The sequence below is a fragment of the Pongo pygmaeus genome, chromosome 6 (assembly GCF_028885625.2).
Source record: "Pongo pygmaeus isolate AG05252 chromosome 6, NHGRI_mPonPyg2-v2.0_pri, whole genome shotgun sequence".
Classification (NCBI taxonomy): domain Eukaryota; kingdom Metazoa; phylum Chordata; class Mammalia; order Primates; family Hominidae; genus Pongo; species Pongo pygmaeus.
Genome location: NC_072379.2, coordinates 83,550,053 through 83,574,691, shown reverse-complemented (window position 1 = coordinate 83,574,691; position 24,639 = coordinate 83,550,053). Strand labels below are relative to the sequence as shown.

Sequence of the window (24,639 nt, the reverse complement as noted above, 5' to 3'; positions counted from 1 at the left end):
ACACACAGTTTTGGATTTGGTCTTTAGTCTTTGTTTTGATTATGATTATGCATCCTTCAAAAATCTCTGTTCCATCAATAATTAGCATATATGTTGAAAATATTTCGCTGGAATCATAAATGACACAAACTACTGGAAAAGCATTCCATGCTCATGGATTGGAAGAATCAATATCACTAAAATGGCCATATTGCCCAAAACAATCTACAGATTCAATGCTAAACCTATCAAACTACCCATGTCATTTTCCTCAGAATTAGAAAAAACTATTCTAAAATTCACAAGGAACCAAAAAAGAGCCCAAATAGCCAAAACAATCCTAAACAAAAAGAACAAAGCTAAAGGCATCATATTACCTGACTACAAACTACAATACAGGGCTGCAGAAACAAAACAGCATAGTACTGGTACAAAACAGACACATGGACCAATTAAACAGAATAGAGAGCCTGGAAATAAAGCTGCACATCTACCACCATCTTATCTTTGACAATGTCAACAAAAATAAGCAATGGAGGGCCGGGCATGGTTGCTCACACCTGCAATTCCAGCACTTTGGGAGGTCAAGGCAAGAGGATCACTTGAGCCCAGAGTTTGAGACCAGCCTGAGCAACATGGCAAGACCCTGTCTCTACTAAAAATAATAATAAGCAATGGGGAAAAGACTCCCTATTCAATAAATGATAGTGGGATAACTTGCTATCCTATGCAGAAGAATGAAATTGAACCCCTACTTTTCACCATATACAAAAATTAACTCAAGATAGATTAAAGATGTAAATGTAAGACTTCAAACTATAAGAATCCTAGAAGAAAACCTCAGAAATACCATTCTAAACTCAGCCTTGGGAAAGAATTTATGACTAACTCCTCAAAAGCAATTGAAACAAAAACAAAAATTGATGTGTGAGACCTAGTATTAAACTAAAGAGTTTCTGCACAGCGAAAGAAACTATCAACAGAGTAAACTGACAACATAGAGAATGGAAGAAAATATTCTGAAATGATGCATCTGACAACAGTCTAATTTCCAGCATCTATAAAAACTTAAACAATTCAACAAGCAAAAAATGAATAATCCCATTAAAAAGTGGGCAAGAAACATGAACAGGCACGTCTCAAAAGAAGACATACAAGCAGCCAACAAACATTTGAAAAAATACTCAACATCACTAATCATCAGAGGAATGCAAATCAAAACCACAATAAGATACCACCCCGCACCAGTCAACATGGCTATTATTAAAAAGTCAACAACAACAACAAGAAAAACAGATGCTGTTGAGGGTGCAGGGAAAAGGGAACTCTTATACTGTTCGTGGGAATGTAAATTAGTTCAGCTGCCTTGGAAAGTAGTTTGGAGATTTCTCAAAGAACTTAAAACAGAACTACCAATTTACCCAACAATCAATCGCATTACAGGGTGTACATATCCAAAATAAAATACATCCTTCTACCAAAAAAGACACATACACTCTTATGTTTGTCACAATGCTATCTACAATGGCAAAGATGAGATCAACCTAGGTGCCTATCAACAGTGGGTTAAAGAAAACATAGCACATATACACCATGGAATATTATATAATCATAAAAATGAATTAAATTATGTCCTATGCAGCAACATGAGGTACAGCTGGAGGCCATTACCCTAAGTGAATTAACACAGAAACAGAAAACCAAATACCTCATGTTCTTACTTATACACAGGAACTAAACATCGAGAAAACATGGACATAAAGATGGCAACAACAGACACTGAGGACCACTAGAAGGGGAAGTGGAGGTGAGAGGTGAAAAATTTACTGTTGGGTACTATGCTCACTAGCTGGATGGCAGGATCATTTGTATCCCAAATCTCAGAATCACACAATATACCCATGCAACTAACCTGCATGTGTATCCCCAGAATCTAACATAAAAGAATTACCAAATAAAATAAAATAAATTTTTTGGAAAATGTTATAAAAAGTGGTATGCCCAATAGAAGCATAGTTATTGAGCTAAAAACTTCATTTTACAGACAAGGCAATTGAGCCCTAAAAAAGTAACATGACTTGCCCAAGGTCATGCAACTAGATAGCAAAAAAGAAGGAACTGGATCCCAGGATTCCTTACTCTTCTGTTCCTCCCAAACCCTCCCTTTTATAACTAGCCATATATGTATATTTGTGCCTTGGCGATTATTAACCTCATTACCTCATTCCTTCAGAAGAAACTAATTTTAGATTATTTTTTCTATATATTTCTTCTAACTATCTCTCTTTCTAGAATGAAGATAGTTTTTATATTAGAATCTAATCCAAATATTCTTGAAGGATTTCAAAAGTCAATATAACATTAACACTTTCAAAAAGACAATCTCTCATGAGGATAGTGAGGATAGCAGTCTTTAAACTGCTGTGCTTTCAAACAAAAAGCTATTTTGCATACTTAAAAAGCATCTTCATTTTCTTATCAGTAGAGCTCAATACTTTCAAAAACAACTCATTAATTCTTTCTTACTTCTTGTATCCTTAGAAAAGAAGCAAAACTTAAACACTCAAAAGTTAAGTCATTTGCCAAAGGCTGTATAGGAAGTCACCAACTAAGTACATTGCCTCTGAAAGATTTTGGTATGAAATTCCACATATAGTACCACTAATGATAACTGCTGTTCCAGGTATAGTGGCTCATACCTGTAATCCCAGCATTTGGGGAGGCCAAGGAGGGAAGATCACTTGAGGCCAGGAGTTTGAGACCAGCCTGGGCAACATAGTGAGACCCTATCTCTACCAAAAACTTCTTTAAAAATTAGCCAGATGTAGTAGCACATTCCTGTTGTCCCAGCTACTCAGGAGGTGGACATGGAAGGATTGCTTGAGCCCAGGAGGTGAGCCACGATTGTGCCACTGCACTACAGCCTGGGTGACAGAGCAAGACTCCATTTCTCAAAATAATTCCCACAAAACTAGCATTCATGGAAGTTATACTGTGCTCTATGCACCATGATATGGCTTTTGTATGCATTAATTTATTCCATAATGATGGAAATGTTAGTATGTAACATTATTGTCCTCATTCTAGAGATGAGGAAGATGAATTTTAGAGATATTAAGTAACGTTTCCAAGGTGACATACCAGAATGAACACACCCAATTTCTGGCAAAGATGTTATGTCTGTCTTACAAAGTATTACCAAATCAGAGTAGGGAAAAGATCTTGCTTGACTCCAGCATTGAAATAGTGAACAAAATGGGTTCTGATGTTTTCATAGTGGATTGCTGTAGGTACATTTATTTATTTTTCTGGGGCACAGTGAATCTATTTTTTTATTGTATTTGAGCTACTTCATGAAAGTAAATTAGAAATTAGCCTTTAATGTTAGAAGTCAGGATGGTGGTTTCCAGTAGAAAGGAAGGAGTGGTGATGACTTGAAGGGGAGCTCAAGGGTGATTTTTAGTGCTGATTGTTTACATCTTGTTGTAAGGGATCATAATACAGTTGTGTTTATTTTGTGAAAATTTGTTGTTCTGGACACTTATGATTCATACAGTTTTCTTTATCATTAAAGTTCATATTAAAATTAATCTTTGAAAATGTCTAAAAACATATTTGAAATAGATATACTAAATACCTCTAAAAAAAACTGATTACATTTACCAGCTGTGAAACAGGTGAGGTAGTGTAACAGAGCCTATCTTATAGATTTTGAAGATGATAGGTCTTGTTCATTTCCATCCCAATTCAGGATTTTTAAGCCTCAACATCCTTGCCTATAAAAATAAAGGCACTGGCTGGGTGCGGTGGCTCACCTGTAATCCCAGCACTTCGGGAGGCTGAGGCAGGCGGATCACTTGAGATCAGGAGTTTGAGACCAGCCTGGCCAACATGGCAAAACCCCGTTTCTACTAAAAATAAAAAAATAAGCCAGTGATGGTGGTGTGCACCTGTAATCCCAGCTATGCAGGTGGCTGAGGCAGGAGAATTGCTTGAGACCAGGAGGCAGAGGTTGCAGTGAGCTGAGATTGTTCCACTGCACTCCAGCCTGGACAATACAGTGAGACTGTCTCAAAAATAAATAAATAAATATTTTTTTTAATGAAGATACTGAGATCAATGAGATCTATTATAGTATTAGCTATATCTTTGTTACTTCATCCTCCAATGAAGGTTTCTGTTTGCCTTGTATATTAGTGCAAAAAACAGATAATAAGATAGAATTAAATGTGCAATCAATTTATTGGGGGAAACATCAGAGGAAGCTTGGAGAGATGCCCCACTGCAATGCAAGTGTGAACTTTGTGAAGGTGAGAGGGCAGAGTTCGTGGAAACAGATTATGCTTCAAAAGAACCAGGTTTGGGGAGAATTAGATTGTTAAAAAGAATTCCATTTTGATATAATGAGCCTGAGGTATTTTTTAGACATCAGTTTTGCACTGTCATAGAGAAATATAGGTCTGAGTTGTGCTAACGTTGGACATTTGTAAGTCATCTGCATATAGGCAGTAATGGAAGCCAGAGGCATGACGAGAAAGCATAAGATCGTGATACTGAAGGAAAAAACAGCCTCAAGCACTGAGGAATTCTGGTATTTAATGTCAAAAGAAAGAAGGAGAAGCCCACAAAATAAGTCAATGAAGAGGTAGGAACAAAGCAGAAAAGGATTGTGTTCAGGAAGTCAAGAAGAGTAAGAAATGATCCACAATGACAAATGCCACAGGGAGGTCAAGTAAGAGGAGGCCTGGAAATGCCCATTGGATTTGGAGACCCAGAGGCTATGGTTGTTCTAGCAAGAATAATTATAGTTCAGTGATGCATACAAGCCAATTCCCCTATAAAATGGTGGGGATGGGGGTGGGGCAGGAAGGGAGACAGAGGTGGAGATGGCATACAAATCTAAAATGCAACTGAATATGTTAGTGTCAGGAGGATGCAAACAGCTCTTCTATTAAACAAGAGGAAAGGAGATTAAATTAGATACAGATGTAGGCAGATATGTATATTTGGAAAAGGAAAGATGAGATATCCTAATCTTATATAATAGTTACCATTTTCTCTTGAAAATATCGTCTCTGAGAGCAATGAAAAAAGTAGAAAAGTTGGAAGACTATGAAGAACAGAGAGTTTGAAAATGTCTTTTCAGAAAATAGGAGTGGGAGTTGAACAAAAGATGCAGCAATGTGAAAGATCCATTTGCTGTTGTTGTCTGTACACTTAGAGTAGATCAAATGTCACCTTGCACTGTTGGATGCAACCACAGGAAGTGCAGATCACTGGGTTAATCTGGTACTGACCTTATTTCTCCAATGAAACATAAGGAGACATGTGACATGTTTCATTGAAGACAATGAAAAGCCAAAGGAGAATGCATTAATGATACTGGACATGGTGTTCCTGAAATAATAGTGTGTGGACTCATGGTTGAGCAGGGAAGTTAAGAAAGGAAAGGAATAATGGGTTGAGAGAATGCAGAGAATCCTGGAGAGAAGCCTGGTACCTGAGCTTTTTGACCTCCAACATTAAACAATTCTTACAAAACCAATCAATTTGGTTCTCAAGAAAAAGCATGTTATACTTCTTACAGTCAAAAAATTAGCTACATTTCTGCTGGCAAATACAACCAAAAAACCTCCCTTGCCTTCATGAAGTTTGTGTTCTAGGGAAGTCATATTAACAATACTTATTATAGAGAAATACTATCTAATAGAAATATAATATGAGTCATATATATAATTTTTAACTTTCTAGTAGTCACACTAAAAGAAGTAAAAATAAACATATAGGCTTGTGAGATTTAAGAAAAAACAGGAATATACTTCTATTAAAAAATAATCCTGTTTATCTGAAAATTTATCCTATTATCATTTCTGATAAGCATGTCTGTTTTCTCTAAATTCTTTCAGGGTGTTTTTAGTTTTCCAAAGTGAAACCACCTGGAAATTATTTACTTCATAGTGGATACCCAGAAGAAGAGTAATGGCAGGCAGAAAGCTCACAAAAAAAAAAGAAGGTTGAAGCTGTCCGTTACCTTGGGGAGAAAATAATCTGTCTGACTGCAATGCAGTCATTTTTCCCTGCCATTCCTTTTATCTGCTGAAGCTGTGCTTTCCTAGAGCATTCATCAAGCAGCTTTTTTTGGTTAGCAGAGAGAGCCCCGTATGCATTCTAACCTTGCAATATAATCCATCTTGGAGAGAGGAAAATATAATGAAAAAGGAGAAGGAGATAATTCTCGTATTGCTATTTACATTTCCCAGAACATACAAAACCATTATTTAAAATTAACTGCTCACTAGACCAACATCTCACTGAGAAAATGTCGTTTCATTAAGAGAGGAAATTGACCTGGAGCCCCTTTGAAATGGAGACACTATTTTAATTGCTATTCTTTCTTTACCCCCCATATGAACCCCCTTTAATGTTTCCATTTGTAAAAAGTTCTCTTCCTTTGTATTTTTAGTCTGCTGAAGTTTAGAACTCATTATATCATTTTTAATTAGTAAAGAGGTTACAAGTTCTGACCTGCCAAAACAGTAATTTCTTTCCAGTCTATAAATGGATGTTTTTCCAATGACAATTATGGAACCGATTTCTAAAGTTTGAATCTACCTGTGGTAGTAAAGTTAGTGCCCCAGTTTGCAGAAGAGGATGGTATAAAAATTTTAATGATCTCACAGTGGTTGGGTAATGTTTGAACATTGGAAAGATGACAGCCGAAATATACTACTGTTAAATCAAGTTAGCCTAAAGCTGCCTCCTTACACATTTTAGGTTTGCCCTAAAAGTTTCTCTGTACATCGTGAACTATAACAAGTAAACAGACCATAGCCTGCTCTTCTGCCTGTCACCGAATTTGGGCCAATCAAATGTAGCCAACTGTTCAAACCGTGTTCAAATAAGACAAACGCCAAGCTGTAACCAATCCAGCTGTTTCTGTACCTCACTTCCATTTTCTGTACCTCACTTTCCTTTTTCCGTCCATAAATCTTGTTCCACCACATGGCTGCGCTGGAGTCTCTGAGCCTACTCTGGCTCGGGAGGCTGCCTGATTCGTGAATCGTTCCTTGCTCAATTAAACTCTTTTAAATTGAATTCAGCAGAAATTTTTCTTTTAACACTATCCACTGGTACTTTATTCAGGCATGGACTCAGGAGCAATAAAAAGAAAAGAGAGGTCACCATTTAGAATCATTTATTTCCGCTACTTATCATTACCAAGAACCAACAAGTTCTTAGTCCTTGAATATATTCAGCACATAAGCACAACTCTTCTCATCCCTTTCTTTTCCTCCTTAATTTCCCAAACCAGTATAAACAATCCTACAGAAACATAACATGACCTAGGATAGAATTAGGATTATGGCTGGAAAATATTCAACTGTCCTTTACCCTAAAAATGATCATTACTAGTTCTCTTAGAGGTACAAAATTGTTACGATACAATTCTTTGTGGGTCTCACATTTCTGCACATTTTTCAAGAGAAACACCAATTGGTTTTTATTCTAGGCTATATTTGCAAGAATGTTAATATAGTGAAAAGCCTTAGAAGAAAGAGATGGTATATCCCTCTGGAACAATGGGCAGGCATGCTTCTCATCCGGTAAAAGAGAGATGATGCCTCCCTACAAGCAAATAAAGCAAAACTTACCGCCCAGTGTAAAATATTTGGGTTCCCTAAATTCAGTTTTCCTCTCCTAGAATCCAACCCACTGCATGTGCAAATGTCATTTGGCTCGTTTTTACATCACTCTATGGGGCTCAGAGAAGTATCAAAAAATGTTTACTCTGACCGATACTATTACCATAAATAATAAACAATCCTTTGTCTCTGACCCAGGAGTCTTGTGTTTTCTACTAGTATTCATGAAACTGTGGAAAGTTTAATGTGGCCGGCTTACTTGTTAGTTTGCAAGCAGGATAAAATCTCCAACCCTTCATAGTTCTTCATAAGAATCAGCAACAGAAAAATGCAAAAAGTTATAGACTTTTACCACTCAAATGCCTATGTCTGAAATAGACCTTCAAGCTGAGGCTGGAAATAGTCAGAAAGTGAGGGCTTTCTGGGGCAGTTTCTCAACTGGTTGCGGCACACTGGTGTACGGTCAACTCTTCGTCGTTGTAGAGTATCAGCTCAGTGTGCAAAATGTATTTTTGCTGCACTGAGGAGATGTATCATCATCATCATATACATCAGATAGGATGCTGAGCTGACCTGATCATGCTGTATGATATAGAATATACCTTTTTGAGGGTAAGAGATGAGAGGTTAAACTGAATTCAGCATGAAAGGAAAGCTGAGCATTTACTGGTACATGTGAGGATCTCGCTTCATTAATGTAAAAGTGCTGACAGAGCATTCAAAAACTTGATTTAAACAGGGTCTAAAGCTGAATGGTGACTAGTTGGAAAGTGTGGTAACTTAGGGAAGTTGTTTTAGTTTTCCAAATTTTTCCCCTTCTTTAAACCTGCTATTCACCTTGTCATCTTTTCAAGTGTGCTTCCCCCAATCTAGAATCCAAAAACTGTGCCAAAATCACACAAATAATGCAAGCCACAGATATGCAATGTCCACAGCTATGGATTAAGTTGAGGCTGACAATCGCAGTACCTGCAAGAAAATCCTCTACGAGATTGATTCTCACAGGAATTTATAGGTCACTACAGGGTCTAAACTCAGAGCTGAGCAGATTAGATAGTATCTACTTGGTGTCAAAATTTTACAGTGAGAAAAACCTTCTCTGCCCTGTAAGTTCCTCTTTAATTCTCAAAACTAACTCAACCTAGGTACTATATGAAAAGATTCAAAGGTGTATTCTTCTTGAGTTTGCCCTAGACCTCATACATACAGCATTACTAGTCTTACCTAAGAGGTAAGAGATACATGGAGAGAGAGATGCAGTTCATGAGTCCCTGCCAGAGAGAAGCCTCCAGGAGGAGGTCTTGACCTCTGGAGAGAAATGCCAAGATAGGAGAGGAATTCCACAGACCACAAACAAGAAGCGGCATTATGCAGGAAGAACCAAGGACAAGTCAGCTTGACAGAGCCTATCTCCGGCCTGCGCTATGACGGATGTGGTGAACACTAAAGTGAGTGAGCTCCCTTAATGCAAGTAAGAACACATTGCCACCATCAGACATTTAGGTTTCCTCCCTAATAGCAAGGTTTAATTTAAAAAATAAACACACCAGCCTCCATGTCCACGAAGTGCTGAAATCCTGGAGGTTGGGCTATAGAGAGTGGCCTCCTCTGACATTATCTGGAAAATAAAGAAAAATGATTTATCTCAGGAATAACCTCATTCTTCACCTTTGCTGAAAAGTACGAAAAAAACACAAATAAATATTTTAGGTGGATATGCTACTTGACTACATGTTTATAATTTTACTTTGTAAAGGAAAATCCCGCCGTCTTTCTACTTACAAAATGCCTTAAATAGGCCAGGCACGGTGGCTCACACCTGTAATCCCAGCACTTTGGGAGGCCAAGGCCAGCGGATCACAAGGTCAGGAGATCGAGACCATCCTGGCTAACACGGTGAAACCCCGTCTCTACTAAAAATATATATTAAAAAAAAATTCGCCAGGCATGGTGGCAGGCGCCTGTAGTCTCAGCTACTCAGGAGGCTGAGGCAGGAAAATGGCGTGAACCCAGGAAGCAGAGCTTGCAGTGAGCCAAGATCACGCCACTGCACTCCAGCCTGGGCGACAGAGTGAGACTCTGTCCCAAAAAAAAAAAAAAAAAAAGAAAAAAAAGAAAAAAAAAATGCCTTAAATAATAAAGCTCTTCTCAGGAAAGTCCAATATGAGGATGGCTGTGTGTTTTAATGAAGGCTTTTGACTCCTGGGAAATATAAGAAGGAACATCCAGAAATAGTGATAATAGATTTTCTGTCTTTTAATCCTGATAGGAAAGGCTATTTTAAAGAATTTCAATTCTTAATGAAGATACACAACAGAAGACAGCACTGATTAACTGTTAAGCAGTCAATTCTTCCCCAGCTATCTAGTCAGGTTTGGATTCTCTATTAAAATTCAATACTTAGGTCCACCAGTCAGGGAAGGAAGGAAAAGAATGTCTCTTGCTTCAAACTCCTAATGGCCTCCAGCTCTGCTGTGCCCAACTTTAAGTAGATTGCTTGGTTTGGCTACTTATACTGTTTTTTCTGGAAACCACTCACACTTCTTCTGGGTTGCACTCCTAAACCACTGGAAGTAGTCTGGCTGAGAAGGAATTAGAGTCCAAGTACTTTTTTTCTTTTACCTGTGCCTTTTGAACACCCTGCACTTTAAAAAACAGAGAAAACAAATTTATTGACAACTTCTTACAATTATGTCCCACAGGAAGATTTTGTTGTTACCCACTCCTTCTTTCCAAGTTTTACTGCAAAAGAATAAGCACTGTTAAATCCAGCTGGTGACTCCTATGGAAAAGTTTACCACAGAAACATTTGCAATCAGTTAAGACTTTGGTCCCATAATGCTTAGCAAAAGAAGCTGAAGATCATTCAGAACGGAAATGGAATTCTGTGTGACAAGCCTTAGAGCTAAGCTTTAAAAAGTCACCCATGAACGATGTGCACTTTTCTCTTTGTTTGGTGCCTGGTGAATGGAGACAACAATGGCTTTAAGGAGATTTTTATCCATTGTATTTGTGTCTGCATCTGTATAGAACATACTGTTTCCTTGGCAGGTCACCAAGACTTGCTCACATCTGTTTCTGCTTTCATTTCTATTACCCTATTCATTTCTGGCCAGGAGTCAAAAGAGCTCTAAGTTTACAAGTGCCACGAAGGCATTTGGTTGAGGAGAATATTTTTTCTTTTATTAAACGTGTATTTCTGTTTTGATTTTTTCCTGTTTTTCACTTAATCAGGATTAATCACAATGGAATAGAGGTTTTTATGAATATTCTGGAAAATGACATTTTAAAGGTGCAATTTACAGTGATCTAAATGGTTAGAAATTTTATGTTTACCACTGAATTACAGACCATATAGAGGGGCAGCTCTTTATTGCAAAACCGTGGGCTTCAGAGTTAGGCAGAGTTAATTCTAAGTCTAGCTCTGCCACTTATTGACGATCTGGCCTGAATCCTAGGCTTTCTCATCTGTATATAGGTGATGAAAAAGAAAATTCAACATCTTTAAGTTGCTGTGGAGATTAACTATAAACGCATGCTAAATGCTTGGGAAAGGGGGAGAATTATCAATGAAGAGTAGCTCTTATTAATAATTTGTGGCAGTAAAATGCAATGTTCTGAATTTTTTTTGAAAGCTTTTTTTTCAATGTTCAGCAATTTTTTTTGAAAGCTTGCTGGTTATCCTCTCTATGAAATTTAATTATTATGTAGTGGTTTTTCATTAGGCCCAATAGCATGTCATCACTAATAATAATGGATGCAAAGGCTTACTGAGGCAGAGAAGTTTTATTTGCTTAGCGTAGGCAAATGGGTCCGAGGACAACACATTTATGTTTGGGGAAAAAGAGACAAATTCCTATAAAAGCCAATACCATAGCGAACATTTCAGAGAAAAATGCAACACTGGTAGATGTGAAAATGAGTCCTGATGCCAGGAATAAGGGAAAACAGTGGTTATCTACTGAAAACCAGATAGTAGACCTAAATAAAATAAACAGTAAGACTAGCCAAAGGAAACTATTCTCCATCTCTCACCTCTATTCTTTAGATTATAATCAGCATTGGCTCTTAACTGAAGGAAAAAGCCAGGCCCCAGCTAGGTAAGACCAATGCCAATCTCAGTTAACCACTTGAGATGACAAATGGATTTGCCTCAGAATGTCAATTTTGTTTTGACCCTGCAATCAGTAAAATTAAGCAAGGAGACTTATGTACACACATCTAGCCCAATCATAAACATAAAAAACACTGAAATTTAAAATAAAGAATTCGAACAATATTTAAAAGACAGCATTTTAGGCATTCATTTCACTTCTGGAGTCAAGTAAAGTTGAGGAAGAAATATTGTACTATTTCGATAGGATTTACTCAACCAGCTGAATTGATACATACCACATGGGTGATACTGTTTGCTGTATCGGGGGAGATGTTTATGATTCTTATCTTTAAAGCTGTGATTATTTTCCATACTTCCTAACAATTTTTCAGGTACCCCAAAGACAACCACACTCATCTATCTTTATTCTCTAAAAATGTATTTTGTTTTTTTCTCGCTTAGGTGAGGTTGACTTTCATAAAAGAAGACAGGTAATTGTAAACATTGGAGTTTTTTCTTTAATCAGTTTTCTTGCCTCCTATTTGGTATCGCTTACTTCCCTCTGGGTCATTTCAATGAAATTAGACCTCACCATGCCATCCAAATAAAGGAAAAGAAAACTATGAATTAATGAAGTTTGGATAATGTAATTCTTTTAATGAAATTCAGGCTTATTGCTTTAAAGAACCTACGGTAATTAAAACAAGACTGAGAACTGCTTCGTTGAGATTCAAATTTAATAAATAACGAAGCGAGATTTGCAATTAGAATAACAGATCAGGCACCAGCCCAAGTATTGCCAATATCTGCTTATATTGTAAATCTGCTTTTTATTCATCTATTCATTCTTTCTTTCAACACAAACTTATTGAGCGTGTATTATTTTCCAGGCAGTATGCTAGATGCTAGAGATAGAGTGGTTAACAAGAGAGAATTACTTCTTTACCTGCTTTATTCTGGTATACTTGGAAAAAAATTTTTCTCTAATTAACCTTTCCCTTTGTTATCTTATTTATATTATTCAATGTTTTCATATAATCAAAAACTCACAATTAAGATTAAATTAATGAGGTTTTATTCTACTTTTTATAAGGGCAGAAACTGATCAGCAACTCTTTCTTTTTCTGCAGCTGTGTGTCTTAAAAGATTAAAAGCTATTTCAATCTGTTTCTTTTTTCCTGACAACTTGGAGAAAACGGATACTTTTTGACTAGAAATGACTAGAAATGGCAAATCTTCTCTTTATTTCTGCTATAACATTATTATAAGAGTTCAAACCAACAACAAGTTAAGAGATACAAAGTCAAGCAAATACTGCACAGTAAAAATATGGTGAAAGTAGATTTTGATGAGAAAAAAACACTGCAACCTCCAATAGTGCATAGTAAAATAGTTGTCTCAGGAGGCAGAATGACCTAGGAAAGTTAAGCATAAGAACATAAAGTCTTATGGTGCTCAGAAGTATATCTGGCACCTCTGCAGGATACATTAACCAGAAAGAGCACAGACTTCTGGAAAAAGAACTGAGTCTAGTGGTCCCAAGCTCTGCTGGAACCTTGGGTCTGTCCCTTTACCTCTTAGGGAAACAGTTTACTGGATAAGCAATGGAGTTGAAATCAAAGCCTGATTAAATCCGATCAGGAGTTGTAACTGTGGCCAAGCTCCTTCCCTGAGGGGGTTCTTTCATCAAAATGACGAGGTCAGACTAGAAGTTTTCTAAAGGAAGCTTTGGTGTTGACAGTCTTCATTTTTAAAATTAGAGTTAACCAAGAGCTGTTCCCTAGGTGAAAAATTTAGTTTTATTTTTTTTCTGCATGGCACCTGTTCCACTCACTACCCTCCTATAAACTACTCCTTGTAGGACCACCCAAGCATACAGGAAAAGGTGGAAATGCCATGTTATAGGCTGGATTGTGTCCCCCCCAAAATTCCTGAATCTTAGCCCCTAGTACCTCAGAATGTGACTTTATTTGGAGATATAGTTTTTAAAGGGTAATCAATTTAAAATGAGGTCATTAGGGTGGGCTGTAATCCAATATGATTGCTGTTTTTATAAAAAGGGGACATTTGGACACAGAGGCAGGCACAGAGGAAAGACGAAGTGAAGGTGGAGGGAGAAAATGGTCATCTATAAGCCAAGGAGTGATGCCTGGAAGAGTGCTCTCCTTCACAGTCCTCAGAAGGAAGCAATCCTCCCAACAACTTGATCTCAGGCTTCTAACCTCTACAACTGTGAGACAATACATTTCTGTTGTTTATGCCAGTGGTTCCCAACTCCTGGGCCAAGGTCCTTGGCCTTTAACAGGGCCACACAGCAGGAGGTAAGCCCAGGATGAGAACATTACCATGGCATTAGATTCTCATAAGAACTCGAACCCTACTGTGAACTGTGCATGCGAGGGAGCTGGGTTGTGCGTTCCTTATGAGAGTCTAACTAGTGGCTGATGATCTGAGGTGGAACAGTTTTATCCCGAAACCATCCCCCTCCCACCCCTGTCCCTGGTGCCAAAAGGGTTGAGGACTGCTGGTTTACCGACCCACTTTGTGATACTTTGTTACAGCAGCCCTAGCAAACTAATACACCCCACTGAGCTAGTTTGAAGAAAGAAAGAAAAAAAAGAGGTCTGACAATGACAAATATCAAAATACAGTGGCTTGGATCCTAGTCTCCCTGCCCCTTCTAAAGACATACCCCAGTTTGCATGTTTTCCTTTCGTGGCATCTCCCTTTTTTCCTGCATCTTCCACTCCCCAAAGCTGCCTACAGACATGTTTTAACTAGATATAAGTAGGCCAATTTGAGGTAGAGGATTTATAACCTGATTTGTCACACTCACCCACCCTACTTGCCTGCCTCAGAATATTTTTTTTATGGCCTGACTTCCTCATAAGGGCCCCTTTTAGCTACAATATCTGTAGAAATGGATGTGGTAGGTCATCAGTGGCTTCCTAGAAATTCTGAGAAGAGGAATGGCATGATGAAAAAGGTACTTTAGGAAATGATTAGTGACCATGAAAAGGAAGATGAGGAGAAGGACGCAGATGCTGAGAGACAAAATTTGTCATTTTTCAAGTAGGTGATATGACCAGGTAGTCAACAGGATTAGATTAGATCTGTGGTTCTCAAACTTGAGTGGACGTTGGAATGAGCTGGAGGGTTTGCTGAAACACAGATTGCTGGGCCAACCCTTGAAGATTCTGTTTCAGCAGATCTGGGGTAGGGACCCAGAATTCCTATATGTGTAACAGTGCCAATTCAATGATAATTGATCATGCAAATCATGCAAATTCTATCTTATTTTGTCACCATATTAGCCAGGAATTAGAAGCCTCCATGCCTAAAATTAAGTGAAAATATGAACTGATGCCTTCAAATCTGGCTATAGTCTTAAGAGGTGACTAACATTTCTATTCCTCCACTCTCCCCACTCCAGTTGGGAATCACTGATTTATAATTTGCAAAACCCTTACATGTGATTTTATTTTTAAACATTTTTATTATTTTATTTTTTATATTTTTATTTTTTATTTTTCCACAAGTTATTGGGGTACAAGTGGTATTTGGTTACATGAGTAAGTTCTTTAGTGGTGATTTGTGAGACTTTAGTGCACCCACCACCCAAACAGTATATATTACACCCTATTTGTACTCTTTTATCCCTTGTCCCCCTCCCACCCTTCCCCTCAAGTCCCCAAAGTCCATTGTACCATTCTTATGCCTCTGCATCCTCATAGCTTAGCTCCCACATATCAGTGAGAAGAGGCATCACGCTACCTGATTTCAAACTATACTATAAGGCCATAATCACCAAAACAGCATGGTACTGATATAAAAATAGGCACATAGAACAACGGAACAGAATAGAGAACCCAGAAATAAACCCAAATACTTAGAGCCAACTGATCTTTGACAAAGCAAACAAAAATATAAAGTGAAGGAGGGACACCTTTCTCAACAAATGGTGCTGGGATAATTGGCTGGCCACATGTAGGAGAATGAAACTGTATCCTCATCTCTCACCTTCCATTTGACTTTCAAGAGCAATTGATGAATTCACAAATAATGGTTCTGTTCATCATTCTATTAAATAGGCTTTGAAAATATTACCCCCAATTTACAGATGAAAGAAATGATGATCAAAGGGCATTTCACCCCTCTCTCATTCCTGTTCTTGCCAAGTTTTTAACAATTTGCCCAAAAAATTAATGTCCCAACTCTGGAAGTCACCCTTAACATATACGATGAGAACAATATCAGGCTGATCATTAAATTCACACAACTAATTTAAAGCAAAGCACCACCCAATCAGAATCCATTAAAAACAGCCAGTCAACCTTAACAGACTTCTTATTGGTAAATTATGGATTGTGCTTGAATGTTCATCCCATAGAACTGATCAAGTTTCTGGGTTTTTTTCTCTGTCCTTAGACTTCATGTTATATAAACAAGTGTCAGGGTACACCTTCAGCAAGTTAGTTCCTTGTGAAATGAGGAGAAAATAAGCTTCTCATTTCTGATTTCCTTCAAGTTCATGAAGAGAAAAATCCCAAGAACTGTACTTTCTATTAAATTGAGAAGAGAGATATGTAATGAGGAAAGAATTTTGTTCAACAATAGCAGCAGTGCCACATAGCTGACCAGCTGGAGCTTAGCCTGGTGGTGGCTCCACTGCCCGCCCTTCCAGAGAGAAGCCAGCGTGGCTCAACCCCTCTCTGTGAGGGTGAGAGACGCCTTCACAGAGGGAGTTTGCCCTCAGCCCTCATCAGAGAAACCAGCCATCCTTTCTGTAGTGGAATGTATGCACTTATAAAACTTTTGTGATCTCTCTCTCTCTCTTTTCCCAACTGCTACCTTTTAAGTCAGTTTGGTGGCTTTCACATGAGCATTTAAGTGTATTGGGTCCACCCAGGCAATCCTTGGATTTAAGTGAGTTGCTTTTATTTCCTCTGGGACTTAATTTTATTCAAAAGATGAGGGTTACACACTGATGCTTTATGTGAGAGAGAGAAAGAGAGAGAGAGAGACAGAGGCCATTCTGAGATCAACATTTCAACCTCTCCTTCCTGATTGCTATTTAAAGCACTTATTCCAACTTGGGGAGATTGTAATATATAGTTTCTTAATGTGTTTAGTTAAGGACTTCATGAATCATGTGGATTTCTCCTCAACCTAAGTGGTTATTATGCTGACCCAAGGGTGTGCCGTTTTGTGGACACTTCATTTTTGTGTCCCTGTTTATTTGTAGCAAGCAAGCTCAGTTCTGTAAGACACTGATTAGAGGGACAATGGAAGTTGTTATCTACTGTAAGTCGCATACAGCAAAAAGCTGCCAAGTGGTGTTCACATAATTGAAGAGGTAGAGCTTTCAGACTTGATTGTGATTTTGGGTTTGGGGCTTCCAATTCTAACTCAGGCTCTCAATAAGGCTAAGACCACTCCTTATCTTGAATTGTTCCTTTTCAGGAACAACACTCTAACTACAAATCTTGGAGATCTCATACAAGTTGTTGCATTTAAAACCTCCTTAACTAGGACAATCTCTTCCTCAGTCTTCCTAAAGCTAACGAGCCCAAGCTGCTTCCTTTGCTTGCTGCTGGATATCAACTTTGCAAGGGATTTTACTAAGCAGAGAGAGGCTATGGGGGATGGTATTGGCAGTGAGTTACTTAGTACAACCCCAGGGCTGGGAGGGAGGGAGATGCTGTGCTTTCTTACCAGCTGTTATACTTCAAGAAGAAACAGGATTTTGTAACCCTTTCCTGGCATACCAGTCTCAAAACAAAGGCCAGACTCAGTTTTGACAAAGATTTTCTTGTGAAAATACACACAACACAACAGTATGAATGCATTCCTATCTAAATATGATTAATAAAATGTGACATTGCTTCGGTGTTTTGGATTTTCACAAGAAAGTGTGAAAACAGAGGCATTAAACAGTGTTGGTCTCGTTGACATCCAAATGGCGCTGCTATTTGCGTCTCCCTCAAGGAAAGCCAGTCTTTTCCACTGAGGAGTAGGGAAAGAAAACACCAATCTGAAAAAGAAAAAGTGGAGGGTTGGACCTCCTCTTGATTAAAGCCCAGAAGCGTATTCAAATGTGCTTCCCTTAAGAGTTAAGCACAGGCACCTCCCAGGAAATGACAAATGGTCCTACAGCCACAGCTAATTTCCCTGCCCCCAATATCCAGACTTCCAGACATCAAATGGTTAGAAAAAGTGTTTAGTTTGAAAAAATTCCTGAGGTTTAGCTTGCCTCACAAACCACATTCTTTTTACCCTTCTCCCCCAGCCCAGTTTAAAAAAAAAAAAAAAAAAAGGAAAGGAAAGGAACATGCCTTGGAATTCTGATGATAGATTTTCATAAAATTGTCCACGTTGCTTGCTGAGGCAAAAAAAAAAGGAAAGAAAAAAAGAAAATCTATATAAAGTTACGACTTTTGTAGCTGTTGGTCTTCAATTAGAGATATTTGTCTTCTATTTTTACTTCTTTACATCTTGAATTTTTATTTTATTTTATTTTATTTTTTGATAGAGGGCCTGGGTCTATTTCCCAGGCTGGAATGCAGTGGCATGATCATGGCCCACTGCAGCCTTGACCCCCTTGGGCTCAGGTGATCCTCCCACTTCAGCCCCCTGAGAAGCTGGGTCTATAAGCATGTGCCACCACACCCATCTAATCTTTTTACTTTTTGTAGAGACAGGGGTCTCACTGTGTTGCCCAGCCTGGTCTTGAACCCCGGGGCTCAAGTAATCCTCCAGTCTCAGCCTCCCAAAGTGTTGGGATTACACATTTGTGCCACCACACCTAGCCACATCTTGAATTCTTGTTGTAATTTTCATTTTGCAATTTTTTATTCTGACAACCTAACTGCATATTAGCCCTACCCCCATAAAGATATCAACTATTTTCTGAAGCTCAAGGTCCCTGGATATACCAAAACCCTTAAGTCAGTCTGTGAGCATTTTTTAACCTACAAATACATGGGGCCCAGCCTCAAAATTTCTCGTTCAGGCCCAGCACAGTGGCTCAAGTCTAATCTCAGCACTTTGGGAGGCCGAGGCAGGTGGATCTCTTGAGGCCAGCAGTTCGGGACCAGCCTGGCCAACATAGCAAAACCCCGTCTCTACTAAAGATTAAAAAAATTAGCCGGGCATGGTGACACATGCCTGTAATTCCAGCTACTCAGGTGGCTGAGGCAAGAGAATCACTTGAACCCAGGAGGTGGAAGTTGCAGTGAGCCAAGATTGCACCACTGCACTCCAGCCTAGGCAACAGAGTGAGACCCTGTCTCCACATAAATAAATAAATAAATAAATAAGTTTCACTCAGTAGTTTGATTTGGGCCTTAGAAAGTGTGATTGGCTCCTCCAGTGGTTTAAATACAGATCTGGGCTTGGAAGACACTGCTGAATAGTATACACCTACACACACACACACACACACACACACACACACACACACATTACTTTCCTTAATGACTACCATCCAATAAGAACAGTCATCATTAAAAGTTTTCTTTGTAATTCTATTGTAGAAGATATCCTATTTTTCCTTTACTGCTAAACTTCCTGAAAAAGTGGCCAGTATGGCCTCACTTTTCCTACTTCTAATCCCATGGCCCACTTACATTGGATACAATCAGGCTTCCTCCTAACAATTTCTAGATCAATAGTCAGTGACCTCATGATCATGTCTTCTTTAGTCCTCTGCTTCTTAAACACATTTTCAGCATTTAACACTTGATCATCCTCACCTTCTAGAAGCTCCCTTCTTTTTAGGATTATGAAGATCTGCTCTTCCTGGCACTCCCCCAGGTCTCTTCCTCTGGATCATCATATTCTTTCTGCTCCAAGTCTGTCTTTGGCTATTTTGTGTTCCATCTCCACAAATTCTCCTCTGGAAAGCTTATTCAAGCCCGCAGACTCAACTAGCATCTCCTTGCCTGCAGGCTCTCAGATCTACTTCTCTAATCCTCACTTCTTATCCAAACTCCATTTCTCTTTATTTATTGCTTGCACAACTCCTTCACCTGGCTCTTCCACTATGCCTCCAAAGTAACATATTTCAAAAACGAATTTACATTTTCTCCTATACCCACTGTCCATCTAGTGTTTCATGATTCTGTGAATGGTAGCTCAATCCTCTCAGCTATCGAGGCTCAAAGCTACAATATCATCACTCACCGGCTCCTATTGCTAGCCTACAACATCCAAATAGGCATTTTGCCCTGTTAATTCTTCCACCAAAATATCTCCAACTCAGTCTTCTCCTTTCTATTCCTATGTCAGACTATAAATGCTATTGTATTTCTAAAATGGGGAAGATTTTTTAAGAACTAGAGTATTCAAAGAAAGATTGTAAATGCTCAAGTTGAAACTGAACAAGCCTAGAAGGACAGGTAGGGTCTAGGAAAGTCAAAGGAGGAGAGGGAAGGAACGTCTTGGGGAGATCAACATGGTTAAAGCTCCAGATGCAGGAATAAGCATGGCATGAGCTAGTACAGTGATAATTTGTTTGACTAAAGCCAAGTGTGTATAAAGCCATCCCCAAAAGTTGCTCCCTAATGAACTATGCTTCCAGGTAATGATGTCCTTGTGCAATACCATCCTCTTCAAATTCAGTTGGCATTGTGGCTCTCTTTTTTCTACAGAATGTAGTGGAAGTGACACTGCATAACTTCCAAGGCTAAGACAGAAAAAGTCTTGCAGCTTCCTCTTTGCTGTCTTAGAACACTCTCTGGGAGCCAAATAAGAAATCTTCCTGCTATGCTAGAGGTGCCTGATATAGGCATTTCAGCAAAAAGTTCCAGCTGAGGTCTGCCTTATAGTCATTTCTGTTAAGGCAACAGACATGTGAACAAAGCCATCTTGGATCCTTCAGACCAGATCAGCTGCCATCAGGATCCTGAGACCTCAGTCAGTACAAATTAGAATAGAATAATTGCCCAGCTAAGCCCTACTTGAATTCCTGATCTATAAATCAGGAGATATAATAAAATTCTTGCTGTTTAAAGCCACTTATTTTTAAGGTAGTTTGTCAGGCACCAACAGATAACCAAAACACAAAGTCACAGTTTATTGAACAGTAAAAAATAATATTAAATATGTATAGTGGTTCCACATTGTGGATAGTCTTGAAAACACCAAGCAAAGAGGCTCTTCTTGCTGATATAGGATAATTGGAAGCCAGTGAAAGTTTTTGAGCAGTAGGTAACCATTGCATTTCTAGTTTGGCAGAAATATACAAATGCATAGACATTTTGGCAGAAATACTCAAAATGCATAGATAAATGACAAGTATTTGGCAATTTAATTTAGAAGACCTAGAGTTCAAACTTAGTTATGTAATATTGAGAAAGTTACTAGCTTGAGCATACTACCTCAAGGAAGTGTTGTAATGGTTAAATGGGTGACATACATGACAGTGCTTTGAAAATTCATTCTAAATACACTTTAAAATAAATTCTTGTTAAACCGATGAAGGAGAAACTAGAGGCATCAGAAGCAGCTAAAAAGTTGGGTCAACAATCTGGGTGTGGTATGATGCATTTCTTGATTAGGATGATTTATTTGGTCCCTTTACAGCCTTATTTTTTGTAACTTTCTGATTCACAATTTGTAATCTGGCCATACTAACTACGAATAGTGGATTCCAAATGCCATACCTTGTACATTTTTCCTTGATTTTCATATTTTGAATTAATCACTCTCTCATTGGTGCCTCCACTCTACATTGTACTCTATGAGGATTCCATACATATTAAACAGTAGTTGTTGGTTCATGCATTTGTCCCTTCACTAGCACTACACTCTGAGCACCTTTGATTACCTGGCACATGGTAGGGCCTTAATGAATGTTTTTCTATTTATCTATTAGCTAGAACATTAGGGGTAGCAACATAAGAAGGACTGAAATAAGAGGCATCTTAAAGGAAAAAAAATAGAACTTCATGATTTCCTGAATTTGAAGAATGAAGATTATGGAATGATCAGAGATGATCTTGAGGTTTCAGACATGTGCAAGTACAAGAACATTAGTGCACTAAGAGACTTGGTGGAAATAAGGATTCTGGACATAATGGAAGAATTCTGGAAAGCTGAGATATGAATATGTTGAACTGAGAAAACGGCAAAGTATCCAAATAAAAATATGGCCAAGGCAGGCGGATCACCTTAAGTCAGAAGTTCAAGACCAGCCTAGCCAACATGGTAAAACCCTGTCTCTAGTAAAAATGCAAAAAACAAATTAACTGGGCGTGGTGGCAGTCGCCTGTAGTCCCAGCTACTCAGGAGGCTGAGGCAGGAGAATGGCATGAACCTGGGAGGCGGAGCTTGCAGTGAGCCGAGATCGCGCCACTGCACTCCAGCCTGGGTGAAAGAGCGAGACTCTGTCTCAAAAACAAAAAACAAAACAAACAAAAAAAATAGCTGTGTGTGGTGGTGGGCACCTGTAATCCCAGCTACTCAGGAAGCTGATGTTGCAGTGAACTGAGATCACGCCACTGCACTCCAGCCTGGGTGACAGAGCGAGACTCTGTCTCAAAAAGAAAAAAAAATCCAGGTAGCTGTGTATATAATGCTATCATTGAGTTCATAAAACAGAAGTCAACCTTTTTTAGTTGCAGCACTTACATCAGTGATGATATTTGGTATCTTCTTGATAAAAGGTTTTTTCCAAGGGGTAGTGTAGGGAGAGAAGAAGTCCATCCTTAGAAACCAAGAGAAAGAAAGAAGTTATAGAGAGAAACTGAAATGAGTCAGCATTAATAAAACTATCCATGACAATGTCACAGAAGCCAGCAGCTGTTGCCTGGAGTGTGTTCTGCAAAGCATCCCATGTCCTAATATAAGTTCAAGTTCAGAAGTCTGCCTTTCCCCTCCTTGCTTTGTGAATGACACCATCATCCATTCAATGCTTTAAAGGAAATTTAGATACCATTCTCAATTCTTCCTTTAACCCTGATATTCTATCAATAAATATTATGAAGCTATCTCTTAAATGTAATTCTTAGCCTCTTTCTACTGCTCAACCTACTACCACCATGTTTCATGATGCAACTGCTCCTTAGCTGACTGTCTCCAATATTAGCTCTCCATGATCCAGCCTTCCCACTGCCAGAATAAGTGTTCTAAACCACAAATCACACCAAGAAGTGTCCTAAAGAGAATCCCTCAATGATTCCTCATTTCTAACAATATATACCGCTGCCTCTATGATTTGAGTGCTGGTGCCTACTTCCTCTTTTCTGATGCTTTCCCACAGGCAGTCCATGTTGCAGCCATAGGGAATTATGTGCAGGTATTTCAAACACAGCATGCCTAAAAGGGAATTCACCATATTTTAAAGCCCTCAAGTTCTGCCAGGATTCTCTGTCTCAGAAATGTTACCACAAGGCAGAAACCTGGCAGTCATATTTAATTCCTTTCTTTGCCTGATTCTCACATCCCAAATTCACCTAATTCTCTTCACCCTCAATGTTATCACCCCCACATCCTACCACAATTCATCTATCATCATGAAGATTCTCTTAAGTTCCTCTTACCTGCTCCAATCCATTCTCTAGACCACGGAGTTATGTTTCTAAACACACATCTGATCAGAATTAGAATTACAGCAAGGTTAGAGTTAATATTTGGGTTAGGATTTAACACTTTCAGAGAGCTCTCATTGTTGTTAGAATAAATTTCTAACATGCCTTTCAAGGTCCTCCCTAATTATCCTCTGAATAACTTGGAATGTACTTGCATTAATTCAACCCCTATCTCACTCATCTTCCTTCCCTCCACTAACTTGTACCCACTGATCATGGACTCAATGTTTGTGTCCTTCCAAAATTCATCTGTTGAAGCTCCCAATGTGATGCTATTTGGAAGTGGGGCCTTTGAAAGGTAATTATGTTTACATGGTGTCATGAAGATAGGGACCCCACGATGGGATTAGTGTCCCTGTAAGAAGAGACACCAGAGTGCTTTCTCTCTCTCTCTCTCTGTCTCTTTCTCTTTCTCTGCCATGTAAAGACAAAATGTGTCTGCAAGCCAGGAAGATAGTCCTCATGGGCAACTAAATTTGCTGGCACCCTGATCTTAGACTTCCTAGCCTTCATTGCTGTGAGAAAAAAATGTTGTTTAAGCCAACCAGTCTATTTAGTTACAGCAGTCCGAGCTATGACACCGTTGTAGTTCTGAGTTTGTCATTTCCTCAGAGTCCTTCTCTATGTCCCATAACTAGATCAGGACCCCTGCTATGTACTCCCATAGCATCCTACATATTTCCCATAAGATGTTTCATCACAGTTTATTCTGTAGACTTCTTTAATGCCTATCTGTTCTGCAGGAATCCTCTTGCCTTAGGTTCCCAAATCCCATCACAGTGACTGAGACATAGTAGATATAAAATACATATTTAATAAATGAGTGAACCATCTGATTGAACCATGAAGCCATGATTTTGCATAGTCCTCTTTACTTCCTGGAGTGCCAACCCAACAAATCCTCACCCATCAAGATTGATCTTCTGTTCTTGGTGATCCATCTTAACATTCTCAGGCAAAGCTAGAAGCCTTATTTCTGTTTTTCCACGGAAAGACTTCTATCACTAATCTTTTTCACATTATTTATCTCTCATGCATGCCCACTAAATTACGAGCAACTTGAAGGCAATTGTCATCTAAAGCATCCTTCTATCCTCACTGCCTATGATTCAATACATAGTTGCTGAATGAATGAGAAATGATTCACATGTCAGCTTCTTAAAAACTGGAATTATATATCTGGATATCTTCTATACCTGGGTAATGGTTATATAAAAAGTCTTGTTGATAGCAATACAAACTAAGGTTTTAATATTCAAAGGCAAGTACATGTACATGCATATGTACAAATCCTGCTTCTCCTCCTGTCTTCCTCATCCCAAGTAACCAA

General features: G+C 38.6%; 1 long non-coding RNA gene across 1 annotated transcript in view; it reads right to left on the bottom strand.

Annotated features, from left to right (window-relative positions):
• LOC129040274 (uncharacterized) overlaps window positions 1-24,639 on the bottom strand; it is a 61,781-nt gene that overhangs the window by 27,513 nt on the left and 9,629 nt on the right. Inside the window, exons 5-6 of the long non-coding RNA XR_008503583.2 lie at window positions 22,351-22,426; window positions 9,170-9,240 (exon numbers count right to left, since the gene is read on the bottom strand). This is a non-coding gene — a long non-coding RNA (uncharacterized LOC129040274). The remainder of the gene's footprint in view (window positions 1-9,169; window positions 9,241-22,350; window positions 22,427-24,639) is intronic.